We start from the raw sequence: 6,000 nt of genomic DNA, 5'->3' as shown, positions 1-6,000 counted from the left end.
TCCAAATAATTCCTATTCTAAGATTAACCCATCTTGTACTGTTAATGCTTGATTATACACTTAATGTTAAATCTATACCCCAAAGATTTCAATTTAAATCTAGACTCCAAAAACAGAAAGATGAATGACTTGACAAGTTGAGGTTTATGGTGTTTAGTTTAGAAACAACAAGGAGGAATTTGGAAGCAAAGCCAAGTGATAACACATTCAGTGGGATATCAGGGAAAAGCTCCGTAAAATTCATGTGCTTTCTTCTTGAAGCTGAGACTCTGTTCTCCTCCAGTAAGCAATTTATTTGGAAGAGAAAAGCCAGAGTCTCAAGAAACAGGGAGCTAGGGGAAGAATCCATTCCCGTCATTGCAATTTTATAAGTTCCACATCAAAGATGAGAGTAGTATTTGCTGGAATAATGCCTGGGTAACCAGGGGAAGCGTAATCATAGTCTGGAGGGATGGACATTTTTGCTCTCTGGCCCACATTCATCTGGTCGACATCTACTCCCCAGCCTTGACTCACCTCTTGCTTGGCCATCACAAACTTAAAGGGTTTATTTCTGTCAGGGGAGGAATCTATCTATTTTTCCTATCTTCAAGCATCTCAGTGTAGTGGATCACATGGGTCTGGCCACACTTGGGGAAAGTGGGCCTGTCTTCAAGGCAGATGGTTTCCACCTGCACTCCAATCTCTCCCAGCCTTGAGCAGGTCAGGGATCACTGTTCTGTGCGGCATCAGAAGCAGGCAACACAAGGAAGGAGGCTGGAGGGTCTAACAGTGGACCGCATGTGCAACTCCCCAGATGAAGAGACTGGTACAGGCATGGGCCTCGGTAGTTTTTTACCACTCCCCTACCCTACCCCATGCTGCCTCATCAGTTTTTTAAAGTATTATTTTCTTCAGTATTTTTTTTTTGTATTTCCTTTACCAAGCTGATGACTCCTTTTTCATGATTTTCTTGCATCACTCTCATTTCTCTTCCCATTTTTCCTCTATCTTTCTTATTTAATTTTAAAATTTGCTTTCAGCTCTTCAATGGCCTGAGATCAATTCATATTTTTCTTGGAGGTTTTTTTATGTAGGAGCTTTGACTTCGTTGTGTTCTTCTGAGTGTGTGTTTTGATCTTTCTTGTCACCAAACTAAGATTCTATAGCCTGAGTTTTTACACTGTTTGCTCATTTTTCCAGCCAATCACTTGACTTTTTAACTCTTGGTTAAGGTAGAACTCTACTTCTAGTGTGTAGGTTATACTGTACCAAGCTTCAGGCATTGCATGCCATTGTTTTCAGAGATACTTCTAGGGACCTATAAGTTTTCAGTTATTCTAAGGTGGTATGATCTAAGGAGAGGTGTTCACTCGGGTCATTAAGTGACCACAAGTATTCTTTTCCACCCGGGAACTATGAGGAGGGTCCCCCCTCTACGGTTGTTACAAATTCTGCTGTACCAGTGTTTCTCTTCACCCTGGGACTGCCACCCAGGACTGTGACCTGAATCTGAATATAGGCAAAGTAAGAGAGTTCTGCCTTACTGCTAGCAAAAAGACCCCTGTAAGCTACTTCTGACCAGTTGTTTCACCCCCTTGCCCTCTGTTGGCTGAAAAGTCAGGAAGCAGCTGGTGGTGCTGGAGCTGCTAATTTACTCACTCTTAAGGCCTGCTCTTGGTTTTGTGGGGTCCATGCTGTGCTGGTGCAGCCTGTACTGAACTATGGTCCACTCTCACCAAGGTATGACAGACCTTTCCTGCTGACCTTCTAAGTTGTCTTTGGCCTCTGTAGGCTAAGAGGTATGAAAACCTCCACTACTGCCAGTGATTCAGTTGCTCAGCAGCCTGCTCTGGGTTTGTTTGTGTGGCCTATGCCAGACTGCACTCTGCTCTGACCCTGGTGAAACATTTCTTTTTTGCAGATCTTCCAAGTTGTCTTGGGCTGGAAATTTGTTTTACTCTGTCTTTTTATGAGTTCTGCTGCTCTAGAATTTGTTTAGAGTCATTTTAACAGTATTTGGAGGAGTTTGGGGGAGAGTTCATGTGAGTCCCTACTTTTATTCTGAAATTTTAAATAAATCAAAATTGCAAACCCTTGTGCTCTCCAACATTGACACCTCTGATTTCGAAATTCCCTAGAAATGTGAAATCATGTGTCTGAAACAAAACAAAAGCAATAAACATATTTTAGAATATGTAACTGTTAATGACAATTTCCCCTGCACCCCCTCCCTCCCAATGGCATGTTTACACTAACATTATTGTTCCTACTGGTTTATTTTCTCTTTAGAGAAATGCAAAGTGTCTATCACCAAATCACAAGATTTCTATCTGGTTTTATTTTCCATATCTTTTCTACATATTTCAGTAGTACAGAAAGGAGAAATACTTTTGAAATAATTATAGATATTGAACCATTTACCTTGTGGGTATATGACCTGAGTGCCTTTTTTTTTCCAAATACTTTATTTGCTGTTTTCTTGTACCTTTTTTCTTGGCTTCAAAAGTTTGCTCCTTGGGAATGAAGCAGTTGTGAAAATTTTAGGAGAATTAGGCTATAGCTCATGTAAATGTATTTAAAAAAAACAACCCAGATTATGTGTGAGAAAACATAGTTTGACTTTTATTATCCTATAATTTGATATTACTTAGAATAAACCAAAGTAACCTTAGAAATGTTTTCTCCCTGTTTTCTCATCCTAAACATCATTCTTGTGCCAGAGTGAGGTTAAGCTATTCAGTATTCTAGGCAGGAGATATTGCACTAATGGGGCCACAAAAGTAGCTATGGGGCACAAACCAAATCAATTGAGGAATAAACTGGGTGTTGTTATTGGTAGGGGCTTTCACTTGGAGCCCTAGAGTTACCAGATGGGGCTATGTTCCTCCCAAACTACAATGAAATTATGGCTCCATCTTTATATGTAAGACCACCACACAGAAGAATCCTCTCCCCACTACAGTATACATACATACTATACATATATACATACGTATACATATGTGTATATGTACATATGTTAAAAGTTTTATACAAAAATAGAAAACCACTTAAAATTGAGGGATGTGTAGTGGCTTACGTAAAGCCAGTTGCTAAGAGAATAGATATGATTGAGAGGTTACCATTTCCTACTTGAGGATAATTTGGTGGTCAGAGACCATTAATCCTTTAATGTCTTATCCAGCCATACAGATTAATTCTGCCACTTTTCAGAGACAGTAAGATGATTTCAGTCTTGAGGCTTTTACTCTCAGAACACTTTAAAAGTACAAATTTTTACTGTATAAATTAAAATTCAAAATTATTCATTTCATGGTTCAATCATTGAGATTGAATCATTGGTCAAAATGGATGAATTTATCTTTCTTAATGACCAAAGACCTAAAGCAGTCTGCAAACTTAAATTATAGACATATAGATATGTATATGTGTGTCAATATATATGTGTATATATATATGTGTATATATATGTATATATATATACATATATATATATATATATATATATATGATGACCAATTTACTAAAAGATTAGTATCTTTAAATGAATCAAATATTCAGGAAATATCACCAGTTAGTAGAAATTGTGTTATAAGCACAGCATAAATTTCAAGCTCACCTGAAAATATATGTCTACAAATTGATTAAGCCATTTTTGTAAAATTATGTGTCACAACTGCTCCAAGTTAATTACTTCTTGAAATTAATTTAGAATTTTACTGAATCCCCCAAAAAATACAAATAAGAGAGTCAGTAAGATACAGTGGTTAAAGGGCTGGCATTTGATCAAAATATAGGGTTCAAGTCATGCTTTTGACACATCTTAGCTGAGCAATCATGAAAGAGTCACTGGGCTTGTAATAGCCCCCAGGGAATTTGCTAAGACTTCAGAGAAGTTGCTGACCTTCATCAGTTGATGGGTAGCATTTCCACTTAGTGAATTATTTATGCTGATGAAACCATAGATTCAAGCCACCAAACCCCAGAAGCAAAAAACCTAAGCTAGATTTGTGAGAGGTGTGTGTGTGTGTGTGTGTGTGTGTGTGTGTGTGTGTTTGTGTTTGCTTTGATTTATGATTGGGTTTCAATTCACAGCTTTTTCCAAAATTCCTTATGCCATTTCAAAAATTATGCTATATTATGTTTTTCAAAATAATCAATTATTCCATTTTCAGGAATATTTTTACATAATCTTTAAATAAATGTAACTGTATTAAAAAGCTGGTCAATGCGCAATGTTGCTGTTACTGTGTACAATGTTCTCCTGGTTCTGCTCCTTTCACTCAGTTTCAGTTTATGTATATCTTTCCAGGTTATTCTAAAATCTACCTGCTCATCATTTCTTATAGAAAAAAATTGTATTCCATTACATACATATATCATAACTTGTTCAGACATCCTCCAATTGATTGGCATCCACTCATTTTCCAGATCTTGGGCACCACAAAAAGAGTTGCTATGGATATTTATGTATATGTGAGCCCTTTTCCCATTTTTTTATCTCTTTGGGATACAGGTCTAGTAGTAGTATTGCTGGATCAAAGGGTATGCACAGTCTTATAGCCCTTTGGGCATAATTCTAAATGGTCTCCAGAATGGTTGGATCAGTTCCCAACTCCACTGAAAATGCATTAGTGTTCCAATTTTCCCACATTTTCTCCAACATTTATCATTTTCCTGTTTTGTCATATTAGCCAATATGATAGGTGTGATATGGTACCTCAGGGTTGTTTTAATTCACATTTCTCTAGTCAATAATGATTAAGAGCATTTTTTTTCCATATGACTATAGATATCTTTAATTTCTTCATCTGAAAACAGCCTGTTCACATCCTTTGACCATTTATCAATTGGGGAATGACTTGTATTCCTATGAATTTGACTCAGTTCACCATATATTTTGGAAGTAAAGCCATTATCAAAGACATTAGCTGTAATTTTGTTTACACAGCTTTCTGATTCCCTTCTAATCTTGTTTGCACTGGCTTTGTTTGTGCAAAACTTTTTAATTTAATGTAATCAAAATTATCCATTTTGCATTTCATAATCTTCTCTATCCACTGTTTGGTCATAATTTCTTTGCTTATATTATCAGCCTTTATATATAAATTGTGTACCCATTTTGAATTTATTTTAGTATACAGTGTAAGATATTGGTATATACCTAGTTTCTGCCATATTGTTTTGCAGTTTTCCCAGTAGATTTGTCAAATAGTGAATTCTTATACCAGAAGCTAGAGTCTTTGAGTTTATCTTTTTTTATGTGTCCCAGTTAATAAGTTCCTTGGAAAATGTTTATAAATAACAGGATTTTCATATAGACATAAAAAATATATGCTACATGTGATAAATGATAGGTGTTTATAATACCATATACAGATAGATATATATGTTAGTATACATGATTGTGAGTGGCTACATATTATCTCTCTCTATATATGAACTAGTATATCCATAGTGTGTGTGTGTGTGTGTGTGTGTGTGTGTGTCTGCGTGTGTGTGTATGTATGTGTATATATTCTGTATCCTGTATACGGAACACAAGAACATTTTGGATTCCTCTAGATCTACCTTCTTTAAATACGGTTCTTATGCAGCTCTTAATTAATTTCACACTGGGACTGGGTTCAAGGTTGGATCTGTTTGTCTTTACCTTTATCTGCCAGGGTGGAGGTTGGGATGGGGGGTAGGGACTAATTTGTTCTGTTAGCAAATGACCAACCTGAATGCTTGGTTAGGCTCAGTTCCTAAGTCAAGTAACCATGATTTCAGTGCTAGAAGTTATAAAAAGAGTCATAACAGACTGAAAAGCCTGTAATCATAGTGGGGAAAACAGGAATAGTATGATTAGAATAAAATACTCTACAAGATGTTAGTATGGATAAACAGTTCTTGAATAGTTGCTTTCTCTTCAACTAATACTAATACCTTGACTATTTTTTAAATTAAATTAACAAGAGGGGGGCGGAGCCAAGATGGCCGCGTGAAGGCAGCATCTTACCGGAGCTCTCTCACAAG

The 6,000-nt window shown here is 36.5% G+C and overlaps 1 pseudogene; it reads right to left on the bottom strand.

The window, feature by feature from the left end:
- Nucleotides 1-354: 354 nt before the first annotated feature.
- The window catches only part of LOC118837346, an 81,034-nt pseudogene continuing 75,388 nt past the window's right edge, over nt 355-6,000 (bottom strand).

The sequence above is a fragment of the Trichosurus vulpecula genome, chromosome 2, assembly GCF_011100635.1.
Source record: "Trichosurus vulpecula isolate mTriVul1 chromosome 2, mTriVul1.pri, whole genome shotgun sequence".
Lineage (NCBI taxonomy): Eukaryota > Metazoa > Chordata > Mammalia > Diprotodontia > Phalangeridae > Trichosurus > Trichosurus vulpecula.
The sequence above is the reverse complement of the archived record's forward strand: the minus strand, read 5'-3'. Positions and strand labels throughout refer to the sequence as shown.